The 12,766-nt window shown below is 45.9% G+C and overlaps 1 protein-coding gene across 1 annotated transcript in view; it reads right to left on the bottom strand.

Moving 5' to 3' along the window:
* The window catches only part of NELL1 (neural EGFL like 1), a 206,558-nt gene that overhangs the window by 23,300 nt on the left and 170,492 nt on the right, over positions 1–12,766 (bottom strand). The window lies entirely within an intron of this gene.

Below are 12,766 nucleotides of genomic sequence, written 5' to 3'. Positions count from 1 at the left end.
TTGGGTTTCCAGTTTGAAGACTACAATATAATTTACTCTCCTCAAATGCACCAGCCTACAGAAGAAGTGTCCTCAAAAATGCATCTGCACAGGCTGCCCATGGATTTTACTGCACCAGGAGCATCCCCTTGAGCTCTGCAGGGTCTCAGACAGCTGCAGGGTCTCAGTGCTCGTGCCTGGGGTGCCTGAAGGACTTGGGGAACGTGTCCAGATGAGGAAATTTGGGATTAGAAGCAGCAGCTGCTTGGGGTTTCACACTGGTGCTACCACTGCCCCTGGGTGTGACCTTCAGAAATCTCCCTGTGTTCCTGCTCACCTGCAAGCAAATATTTCTGATACCACAAAACCCTTTAGTAGCACTTTGTACACACTTCAGGCAGTGTGCAGACAAAGGAATGAATGTACAAAATGCTGTCACTTTACAGAGATTTCATATCTGATATGAGGATATGCACAGTCTGTGTTTCACAGCTTCAGTTCCAGTGAAATGAGGTTGATTCGTAGCACAGGGGATATCACAACATGAAAAAACCAAACCAAACAAACACAAACAAACAAAACCCCAAACAAACAAACAGAGTGGGCATCTCCTGAAAGAAGCTGTTCTGTGCACATTCATGCACTTAGGAGCCAGACTAACTCTGAAGGGTTAAACCCAGAGCAGAGCCCTTCCACTGTCCCTGGGGATTCCTCTCCTCACTGCCCTGGGTGTGCAGCTCTCTCCAGAGCCTGGGCTCTCATCCTGCCCCTCGGAGCCAGAGCAGGGCTGGCTGAGGGGAGCTGCCCCAGGCAGTGCCACAGCTGTGACCCTGCCACCTCCAGGGACAGGGCAGGGGGGCTGAGCCACCAACATCAGAGACGGGAGCCAGGGACTGGCTGCAGGGGAAGCTGCTCCACAGGGAAATGTGGCCTCAGCTGACAAATAAACACAGGCAGGGGAAATTACTGTAGGGCCACACGAGATCACCAACAGGGCCAACCCAGCACAGACAATTCTCTGTGCAATCTCTTTCTTTTGTCCTCTGTAAAAAAGATGAGAAATTTCAGGCTTCATATTAACAGTCTTGAAAACGTGACTGAAAATAAATCCAATACCACAATATCAATTTGATAATACTATTGATAATTCTCCTAATTTTTAGTTCTGCTCCATAGTTCCAACACATGACTAAAGTGAGGGAGAGCAGAGGGCATTCCTGTTCTGGCTCTACAGAGGACCCACTCTGAAGCTGCTGAGAAACAAAGATCCAAGTTTTTCCTTCAAACATGAAACAGTTTTTATCATTTCCAAGAAAACTGAATAGACTTTCACATGAAATTAATCACTTGGATGCTCAGAACATTAATTATTGTCCTCATTATTCACCACCTTCTTATTTGTCCACACTCCCCTTTTTAGCAGAACACAATGCTCTTTTTCTTCTCATTTTTAAACATCCTCTCTACAGTATTCAAAAAATTCTGCTTCTTGAACAGCATAATGCTCTCTTTATCTCTAATGCATACTTTATCTCTTTCTCTGCTTCTGCACAGCTTATCTCTAGAGCTTGTGGTCTCCATGGATTTATAATTGCTCACCATTTACTATATGGATAGTTAGAGTAAATTTACTGATGTACATGAGCAGGAGGACAGAAAAACAGTTGTCTATTTCAACAGCTTATTGAAAATACATCTGAAGAATGTCAGAAAATAACTGATCTCTGTTCTGAAGCACTGGTTGTCAAAAGCTGTTTCTGCTTACATTTAAAAAATTGATAAATCATATCATCACCTTTTGAAAATGTATTTCTTAATTATTTTCAGCTTTCATATTTTCTTTTTTTACTATTGCTTCTTAACACAGCACGCAGTCTTTGTGCAGACACAAAGGATTTTAATTAATTCTGGTTTATTAGGATAATTTGGGCTGTTGCTCCTTGTTCCAGTTTCTCCAATTTGTGCTGTAATTTGGTGCCTCAACACCAACACATGCACCAGTGCTGCTGTCAAGCCATGAAAAGCCAACAGGAGAAGAAAGAAATAATTCACCAACAGCAACACTGAGGATGAAATTTCAATATTCCCACCCCTGAAGAATTTCTGGAAGTGTTTTCAGATTCACAGGACAAATGACTTCCAAACACACCAAACCCCAGCTTTTGACAGGCAAACATTTTCTCTGAAAGCAAATTCCAACTTCTGAGCTGCACCCAACACTCACCACCCCCAGCATGGCACAGGCCCTGCCATAAAATACATTTCACAGAGAGAGAAAAATGAGCCTGGGGGAGGAGGGAAGCACCTCCAGGCACTGAAGTGAGTGGCACAGGCAGGACTGAAATCTGTATTCCAGGGATTTATCTCCTGCCAGCAGACATTAAATTACACCACTGCAGCAACACTGGGTACAGGTGACAGTTTGGATCATGCTTAATAATTAATAGATGACTTGGAACTCTATTAAACAGCCTGAACAGAATTTGTTATCCAGAGAAGGCTGGGCAATTTCATGGATAGAAAAGAGAGCACCTTTCATTCCTGCTACTCATACTAAATTAAATGCCTTGTCTTTTCTAAATAGAAGTAACTTCCTATTTGCATTATAATTACACTATGAAGCTTTCTGTGGATAATGAAGTGAGTTTAGGGAGCAGCATTTTGCCCCTTTAATCTCTTGAGAAGCAAAGAGATGGAAGCAAGGTGGCCAGAAAGAGAAAAGAGAAAATGAGAGCGAATGGTGAGGTTACACAAAGCACGTGTGAAATGATGATAACAGCACAGACAGCCCCAAAGAGCTGATAAAGACATATTTCCATGTATTGATACCTCTAATAAATAACACATTTCAACTCTGAGATGAGCCTACTTGTACAACTTTCTTTGCAGACTGCTCCATGACTCAGTGCCTCAGCTCCAGCAGCCACGAGCCACTCCATCCTCACAGAAAGGAGGGGACTTGGAGGGAACCAGGGACATCCTTGGGCTCTTTCCCCAGCCCACTGGGTTTGGTAACTTTTTAAAAACGAGCCAAAAGCAAAAAGGAAAGCGTTCTGGTGCTGGAGTGCTGCTGCTGTCTGTTCCTGCAAGCTTACTGATTAAAAAAAACCCAACAAAACCCGAGAACTGGGGAAGGTGATTTGTTTAAACATTTGTCTTGGAGCTCATCTCCTGTTTTTCTCAAAGACACCCAAAAGGAGGCACAACTTTGGTCAGTAAGACTGGTGCAACTTTGGAGGGCACTGCCAGTGCCAGGAAATCTGGAATTTCATTCTGGAAGAAAGGAAAAGCCTTGCCTGATAGAAATGGAATGAAGAGTAATGACATCATGGGCTTTGTGATTCTGCTGGAGAGCCTAGCAATAGTAAGTATTTCTACCAAAAGTTGGGAAATGATCAGTGAGAAATTACTGGGGAGGATGAAGACCATGTTAATCAAACAGAGGATGAGAGGATAAGGAAGATTAGCTTTGTTGAGAAAGGCAAAAGCTATCTAGAATTTATCAACAGAAGCATTTGTAACAACAACATGAACTATTAATGCCATGAAACAAGCCACAGTGATGCTTATCTCAATACAAATCCCTTCCAGTTCTGCTCAAGAATTAAAAAACAAAAGGCAGGAAGTGAAGAGAGGCACCAGGACATACAGTAATCTATTTTATGAAATGCAGTGTTCCTCACTTACTTTGCCCGGCACATTCAAAGCCAAGAGGAGACATTATTCCTTTATGTAAACTCATTAGGACAAATCATAAAAAGAGTTTTAGTTATTTAAGAGGAAGAATGACAAGTGGCAGAACACCAATACAAGGAGTATTCACTGCCAGCAGTAAGTCTTGAATGGAAATCAGGGGAAGACTCCTGGCCATAGGAAAGCAATGTCTGAAATATCAGTGCAAATGAGGAGGAAGATGGAAACTTGTTATTTTTAAAGAAAGAGCTATTTTTAGGACAGACCTGACAAATCCATAAGGAGGGCTGTGTGACCCAGTCTCCCATGGTGAGTGGGAACTGGATTAGATCATCTGAATGCTCTTATGCAGCTATGAAGTGCTAGAGGCTTTATTATTTTAGCAATAATATTTGTTAATGTACAATAAACACTAAAGGAGACAGTGCTGTTTATTCCTCCTGGTATCAGACACCACATGGCAAACCCTGAGCCCTCTTCCCTTTCCCTGCCTGATTTCCATGTCATTTTATTCTCTGTTCCCAAACCCTCCCCATCACGTGCCAGGAGCCCTTTCCTCTTCCCAGAGCAGCCAAAAGCCCTCTGAGCACAAACAGGGGCTGCCCTCAGACAGCAGGGCTGAGGAGAGGAAAACTGAGCAGGATTCAAACACACACTGCTCACCAATGTTTGCTGCAAATGCAGCTTCTCCTGCAGGGCTGCTGGGACCCAGCCAGGTCTGGCCAGACACAAACCTCATCTCCTCCTTCCCTGAGACCCACCAGATCCTAAGAGCTCATTTAAAAACAGGACAATTTCCTGTTCAAATGGGCAATTAAGAAGAGAAATGAAGATTGAGATTAGCAGTGACAGAAGATCTCTAAACTTTGTATTACACAATTAACATTTTAAATAGAGTGGGTCAAAACAACCAGGCTTTTTAGTTGTTAGCAACATTGGGAAGTGAAACAACCATGCTTCAAGTCAAATAATGCCTCATTTATTTTTTAGCGTTATTTTAATGTTTCCAGGGGTTTGTAAAAGCTGTTTCACATGGAAAATGGGAAACATTTGCAGAGGTTTCCAAGGCTGCTCCCAAGCAGACACAAAATCCCCCCGGGCTCTGCATCTGAACCAGGCACACAGGCAATGCTGGTGTGTCAGTGCCTCTCCTGTGTGTGCAGGGAGATTTATTCTCCTGGGAACAGCCCATGGAATCAGCAGGGCCTCTGAGGCTGGAATGAAGGGAAGTGCAGGCTCAGGGTTACAAATGAGCATCTCCCAGTGCCCATGGAGAGGGCTGCTGAGCAGCAGGGTCACACAGGAATAGTCTGATTTATTGAGCAGAGAGGGGTAAATAATGCAGGCTAATTTCCAAGGAATCAGCAGAGGTGAGATGGAGCTGAGTCATTCTGCTCAGGCTGCTCTACCTTGAACATTTTGGCTGGCTCAGCTCCTCTCCCTGAGCATCCCTGCTAGAGAACTGAGCAGCAGAGCAGGACCTGGAGCAGATCAAAGCCTGGGGGTGATGCCCTGCCAGAGTGAAATCAAAGCCATCCCCAGCTGGTAGGAAAGGACAAAGGACTCTGTGTCCTCTGCTGATGCTCCTGAGAGGGTCTCACCCTCTGCACCACGTCCCCAAGGAGCAGGTAACAAGATAATGGCAAAGGAGCAGCTGAAGAGCAGGAGGAGAGGAGAGGAGAGCAGAAATGATGAGAGGTCCAGAAAACATGGATTCATGGGGGGAAATAATATACAGGTGAATATAAACTGAGGGTACAAAAACAGGGCTTGAATGGGAAGAGAACTGAAGGAGGATGCTGAATTACAGCAAAACAGATTTAGGATATTCAGTCTCAAGTTCCTGTTCTGTCAATGGCTTCAGCAAACTCAGGGAGTGAGAAGATCCCAGGAGTGAGTGACACAGCAGTGCAGCACTGCAGGGCCTGGGCTCTGCCCACCCTGAACCTTTGGGACACTCTGCACCAACACAGGCTTTCTCCTGGGAAGATGAAAATCCAGCCAGCCACAACCTGCAGGGCCACAAAAATGAGATGTCCCTGTCCTTGTGGTTCCCACCAAGGTTTCTTCATTCACCAGAGCAAGCTGGAGCTGGAGAGGTGAACAACAGCTTCATCCTGAGCCCAGAAATTCAGACTCATCCATGTCTGGGAAGGAGCCAACTACAATCCTTAAGTGTTACACAATTTTCTTAAAAACAGACAAACTACAGCCTTATAATATATCCCAATATTTATAGAGCTTGATGCTCACAGTGTCAGATAAGTGACTCACATTCTGAATCAAATGTTCCTTTCAAAATGTTTTCTCAATACATATTACCACTTAATGTTCCTTTCATTAATTGCATCTTTTGGATTAATTTTCCTTGGCTAGAATCACACTGAGCTGTACTTTACATCATTATTACACAACTGAAATCCATATGACTGCTCACAGTGGAGGACAACTTATGGGGTAGAGACTGACAAAGCCTCTTATCCCTCTGTCAGATAAATTGGGTTTTTACAAAATCCCTTTTCCCCACATTTAATAGCTCCAGGTTTTCAGCCTGTTCCAGTACAACTGAAAGTATAAATGAAAAGCTTATGAAAACCAGAAAGCCTCGAGGTCCTCTCAGGTTCATAAAATATTTTCATTTTTACCTTATGCTTCTGATATGGTCATTCCTAGGAATCATTTTTAAATCCCTATTCAAAAGTAAGATTCTAATAGCGAAAAGAAAAACATTTATGGAGCTGGTTAGGTTGGACCCTTTTCTTCATGACTCTAAAAAAGCTGTCTTTCCTTTGGTGAAAGCACAAATTGGTTGTTGCACATACAGGCAGTTATTTTTAGCTTTGACACAAAATCCTTCCCTCATTTTACATCTCAGTTTGGCTTAGAAAAAATGTCCCTGCCCTTTGAGTCTGGCACTTAATATACAGCAGTGTAAAGAGGAGGGGAACACGAAATCCAGAAATGTGAATATACTGTGTATGAGTTTCTTTAACTAGACTGAATTCAGCATTCATGAAAAATCCCATTAAATGCAGTGAGGTGACACCAGTTCCATTTCCCCACAAGTTAACAGAGCACCAATGTCAGCTGTGTCACATTTCTCACTTTGGGAGTTCCTCCTCCCTGCAAGAATTTCCTCCAAAGGAGCTATTTCAATTTATTTTCACAGTGAACCAGCTCACTGCTGGAGCCATTCAGCTAATGGACTAAGTGACCAATTTAATTCTGTGGATTGCAGCAGGAAGATATAATAATGGATTTAACACAGCAGTTAATTTATTTAACACACAGAAAGGAAACTTTCAGCACAACCAGGACAACCTACAGCTTTAGCACAGCAATGTCTCTTTTTACAGTGGCTGGACAGGGAGCAGTGGACTGCCTCCTTCTGTCAGGTTGTATTTAATTCTTTTCACATTTGCAAACTCTACATACCATGGAGAGGATCTGCAGAAATCCCCACAGCCAATTCAGTGAGACAGACATTGGATACAGAGAAATTCTGCTCAGTACTGATCAGATTGTGCATCCTCAGTGACCCCCCACCATCCACCCACACAGGCAACCTTCTTTCCTCTCACCCAGGGATGTACACACCTAACAAAACCTGCTGAGAAAAGAGACAACCCCAAATCCAATCTCTTCCAAAGAAACCTGTGACTCCTGAGTGAAGTCCTGTCCAAGAGAGGCTCAGAGCAGCCAGGCATTGTCACCCTGCATGTCCCTGCCCTGCACAGGGTCCATGGCACTGCTGAGGAGCTGTCACTGCTGCCAGCACACACCTCACACTGCCCCAGCTGGGACCCCACCAGAGCTGAGATTGTTCTGGGAAAGGACAAGATTGCAGAGGGGAAATGGAAGAAAACTTCTGAGGGGTGAATTAAATCTCTGCTTCCTCCACACGGTTCATGGAAAGAATTGAGAAACTCTGTGCTGGATATTCCCAGGGTGAAAACTCAAACCATTTAAGGAGGGGACAGATGGGCTTTGCTAGGAAACTGAAGTCCCTTCCCTAGAAACAGCTTCCATTAACTTTGGAGTTCACAACCTGCCAGGGTTGTTAGGGACACAAAACAAAAACCTCTTGAAACACACAGGGATTTTCCCTGGGTTTTAATTCATTTTGGGAGGACTGGGAGGCTTTCCAGAGCTGCTCCTGATCACAGGGTGAGTGCCTTCCCAGTTCTCCAGGTGCTCCAGGAGCATCTCTGCCCACAGCTGACAGGAGGATGGTGTTGGTGGGGCTGCCAGGACCTGTCCAAGGTCCTGCTGGGCTGGGCTGTGCAGAGCAGAGGTGCCACTGCTGCCAGGGGTGCAGGGAGAGGAGCAGTGCTGAGCTCCCCTCACACCCCCACAGGCCTGCCCAGCCTGGAGCCCCCCACATTTCAAACCCTGGAATGAGCCCAGGAGCTGGGAGGCTCCAAAAGTGGCACAGAAACACGGCCAGCTGTGCCAGGGACACAGGGGTGCCACTCCCTGTGACCAGACACTCCTGCAGCTGAGCAATTCCTCTGCTGGCACTGCTGGAGAGGGCAGAACCCAATTCAGAGCCCAGGCTGGGACAGGACACAGGTTCAGCTGGGCCCTGGATGGCCACAAGGGTTCAGGGCTCTCATTTCATGTCTAACAAGATAAATGAGCACCACTCCAGAGACTGGATTGGCACCAAACAGAAAATGTCTCTCCAGAAAAAATCAGCTAAGAAAGGGAATTCACTCTCTCACATACCAACTTTACCATTCACTTGTCTCTGAAATGACTGATCTGCTTAGCAGATACCACCTGCTGAAAGAAATAATTCAGGTGTTGCACATCTCAAGTGGTAGAAACTCCAGCCATTGAACTGCCTGAATCGCTAAATCAGAAATGCCTTTTGAAAAGCAAGAAAATGATTGATGTATTTAGGGAGAACTCTATTTCTGCAAATGTAAAGGACTGAACATTTTTATCAAACCATTATAAAAAGTTGTAAAATAACCTTGACACAGTTCCTGGAGGTTGGGTGTGACCATTATTTTAAAACTGCTTCAATCACAATGGAACCAGCAAAGGAAATATTCAACCAGAACCACACAAGTTTCCTCTTGCGCTTCACACCTACCCTGCATTAGGCACTGCATTATTTTCACATCTTGCACATTCTGTCCCTGGGGACCACAGGCACGAACAAAAGCCCAACAAAAGCCACAGGAGTGTTCAGAGTGAGCTGTGAGCACTGAGCCTGGGGCAGGCCTCAGTGCCACCCTTCCCAGGACCCAGCAGGTGTTGCTGCACTGATTTTACCTGTTCATCTTTAATACCAGCAGGGCTGTTGGGTGATCCAGAAAAGGTCTGCTGTGAGGGGAAGCCTTTGGTGCATTAGGTCCTTGCTGCAGAACAGTGACACAGCACTAGCAAAGGAACCACAGACCATAAAAATGTTCACTTGGCACAGAAACAGCCTGGGAGGGGAGAGAAAGTGTCCAAGGTTCCCTCTCAGCAAATCTGCCCCTTCCATCTCTTCTCTGTCGTACCCAGAGCTCAGCCCTCACCATAAACTCGTTTCCTTGGCTGCATACACTGCACAGTTCAGCAGCTCTGCCCAGAGTCACCTCCTCTGCTGTCGGGGCACTGCACAATCCAGGAAATCCCCCTGGAGCAGGCTGCTGGAACCAGGGGTGTCACTCTGCACAAACAGGGACTGAGGGGCTGAAACCCAGCAGGGCTGGGGCTGTCACACAGGCTGTGGCACTCAGGAGGGGCTGGCACGCCCTGCAGCAAGGGCTGCACTCACATTTGCACCCTGACTCTCACAGCAAAGTGACTGCATTAGTTCTCCTCGTTGGACATCAGCCACAGGCCACACAAGGCACCTGAGCAAGGATTGATCCCATTTTATTCACCTTCCAAGGGTCACGGGAGTGGGGACTGGTCCCTCCTCCAGATGTCAGCCCAGGGACAGCAAGGGGCTGATGCTGCTGTGGTGATTAATTCTGAGCAGTGTGGGGGAGATCCTGCCCTGGAATCCCACAGCTCTGTGCTCTCCTGCTCCTGCCCCCCCTTCCAGCTTCAGGCTGTGCTCACAGGGCTCACAAAGAGGGCAATGCTTGAAGCATTCTGGTACCAGGAGTTTTTGCAGGGGGAAAAAGAAAGTCTTACATGAAAAAAGAAAAAAAATGCAGCAAAACTGACTTCTTGTCAGAATTGAGCACACAATCAGTTGCACAACATCAGCATCCTTTTCTCCTGGGGTTTTCTCCAGTCCCTTCCCTTGCTGGAGTATTTCTCAAAAGGAAATTGGTTTCTTATGCTGGTTTTGATGATTGAGGCACATTTTCCCCACTGCACCTTGATTCACCTCACTGAGACCACTCATGAAATATTTCAGCATTCACTGTTTGAACTTCAGCAGAAACAAAGGCTCCACACAGTAAAACTCTCAGAGCTGTGCACATTTTCTGAAGAGACTGAATTGTCTGCTCAGTTTGAACAGGATCTTACTCCTGGATCAGCCAGTGAGATTAAAGAGTTAAAATGGCACATTCATCACAGGCAACTTCATCACAGATTGTTCCACACAAAAACCCCACTCCAGGTGCTCTTTTATTTCACTACAGCCATTTCTTATTCATTTCACCTCATTCAAGCTGCACCAGATCCTGAGGCTCCCATTCAGGTGAAATTCCCAGGGAAGCCAAGAGGATTCCTGTGTTAAAAAATTTAAGCACCTCTCTCTGCCTGCCTGAGTTTTATTGAGCCTGGAGTTTTATTTCTAGGTTATCATCAGCAAATTTCAATATTCCTGGCTGATTTTCCAGTCCAGAGCTGGCTATTAATAAGACAAGGTAAGGTGGCAAAGAGCTTATTTAACTCAGTAATGTTCTCTAAATACTGCCTGCAGCTGCAGAGCTTGAGGTAGTTTTTATTCAGTTTTTAGCTGGTCTACTGCCTAATTCTGGTACTTCTCTGTAGAATTACTGTTTTCCACTGATACAGGCATCTGCCTGGAAAAAAGTTTAAAAAAAGAAAAGGGGTCGCACTGTTCTGGCAAAATAAGCTGTAAATGAGCATTACTGCACTGCACTCAACAGCAGACTGGCTGGGCTTTTTTAATCACAGGAAAATGAGATGTCATTTGTACTTCATTCACCATGAAGTTGGTATTTTAAAACAACTGTCTTTTCTGTACAGCTCACATCACAAGCAAAGCTTCACATGTGGAAATTTCTTAGTTGCAACATGGAAATTTCATTAACACGTGAATATTTCTATTTGCTCAAACACAAATATTAGCCCAGAATTTTGGATGTTTTGTAGTCTTTAAATAGATTCAGTGGGGATTCTGCCACTTGAAACAAATTCAAACCCCACTGCCTGAGCCCTCAGAGCCCAAGAGGAGCCTGCAGCAGATGTGGCTGCACACAGAACGTGTGGAGGATGCTCCTGGTGCTGGACTGGACAGAGGCTGAATCGGGCACTGGGAACGCTGTGAAAGGACTGGAGCACCACAGCCCCCAGCAGAGCCCCAAAATGCCTCAGCCTGGGCAGGGCTGTGTGCACAGTTGGGCCAGGCAAGGGCTCAGTGCAGGGAGCTCAGCAGGAGCACAGAGCTTTTGTGCTCAGAGTCAGAGTTTGCTGCTCTCACTGCACACCAGGATCCTCCTGTGGCCCTGGATGGGAACTGTGGAGGAGAAACCCCCAGCCCTGTGAGCCCAAACACCCAGAGAGAGCAGGAGCCAGCACAGCTCCCCTCCCCAGGGACTGCCAGGGGCTCCCACAGGGCACACACAGGCCCTGGCAGTTTGTGCCAGCCTGGCCAGGACAGCCTGCCCTGCTCACAGCAGGCTCTGCTCTCCCTGGGCAGCCAGGGCAGCTCTGCCAGCCCTCCTCACTGACCTGGGGCTGTGCAGGGCTGTGCTCACACTGCCCCTGCTCTCTGCGGGGCTGTGCTCACACTGTGCTCACACTGCCCCTGCTCTCTGCAGGGCTGTGCTCACACTGCCCCTGCTCTCTGCAGGGCTGTGCTCACACTGTGCTCACACTGCCCCTGCTCTCTGCAGGGCTGTGCTCACACTGTGCTCACACTGCCCCTGCTCTCTGCAGCTGCTGCTGGTCAGGGACATTCTGCCTTTCTAAAATACATTATCTATATATTATATACACTATATTATTGTATATTATACACATATAGAGATATTATAATATATTTATTTATGTATATATTTATATATCTATAAACACAATATCCCAGAAGCAATACCAGTGTCACTGATGGGCTTGGCATTGGCCACTGCTGGGTCTGTCTTGGACAGGCAAAATCTCTTCTGGCACCTTCTCCACAGAGGCCTCCCTGCTCTCCCTCCCCCTGCCAAAAGTTTGCCACACAAATCATACAAAGTCATACAAATAATAAATAATCACTTTGATGAGTAAAAAATAGTTCAAATGCTAGAACTATTTTTTACTCATCAAGGTATTGTATTGTGTAACATAAAAGATTAATACAAATTATATCCCTTAAATTAGAAACACAGAAAAAGAAACAGACACAAAGACATGCACATAGGAAATCAACTTCACAGGAAGGTAAAAATATTACATAAAAACCAACAAACCACCAGCACAAACCACCACCCCAAACCTGGGGTCTGTTCAGTGGTTTTTCCTGCCTTTTAAAATCCAACTATTCCACATTTATGTATATCTGAGGCTGCCTCAAACCCCTCTGCTGCTCCCTGCTCCCCCCCAGGATGATCATTTGTGCAGACAGACACTGGCAATGATCCAGCCCTGCCCAGAGTGCTCAGATGCATTTCTCAGAGCCCTGCACAGGACTGCAGCACGTGCAGGCAGTGCCCAAGGAGTGCCCACAATTCCCAGGCACTCAAGCCTCTGTTTGCTCCTCCCTCTGATATCAGAGGCTGTCCTCTTCATCTCATCCTCACTGCAGCAGCAGCAGGAGTGACAAACACTGCACAGACAGAGAATAACTGGGAACTGTCCACACAATCAGCATTAAACTCCCCTGACCTGGGGATCAGCCACAGACACAAAAAGCAGCTCAGTGAATGATCTGTGCACTGTTTCTCTCTTTTAAAGGCTGCACAAAGATGGG

The sequence above is a fragment of the Prinia subflava genome, chromosome 5, assembly GCF_021018805.1.
Source record: "Prinia subflava isolate CZ2003 ecotype Zambia chromosome 5, Cam_Psub_1.2, whole genome shotgun sequence".
Lineage (NCBI taxonomy): Eukaryota > Metazoa > Chordata > Aves > Passeriformes > Cisticolidae > Prinia > Prinia subflava.
The sequence above is the reverse complement of the archived record's forward strand: the minus strand, read 5'-3'. Positions and strand labels throughout refer to the sequence as shown.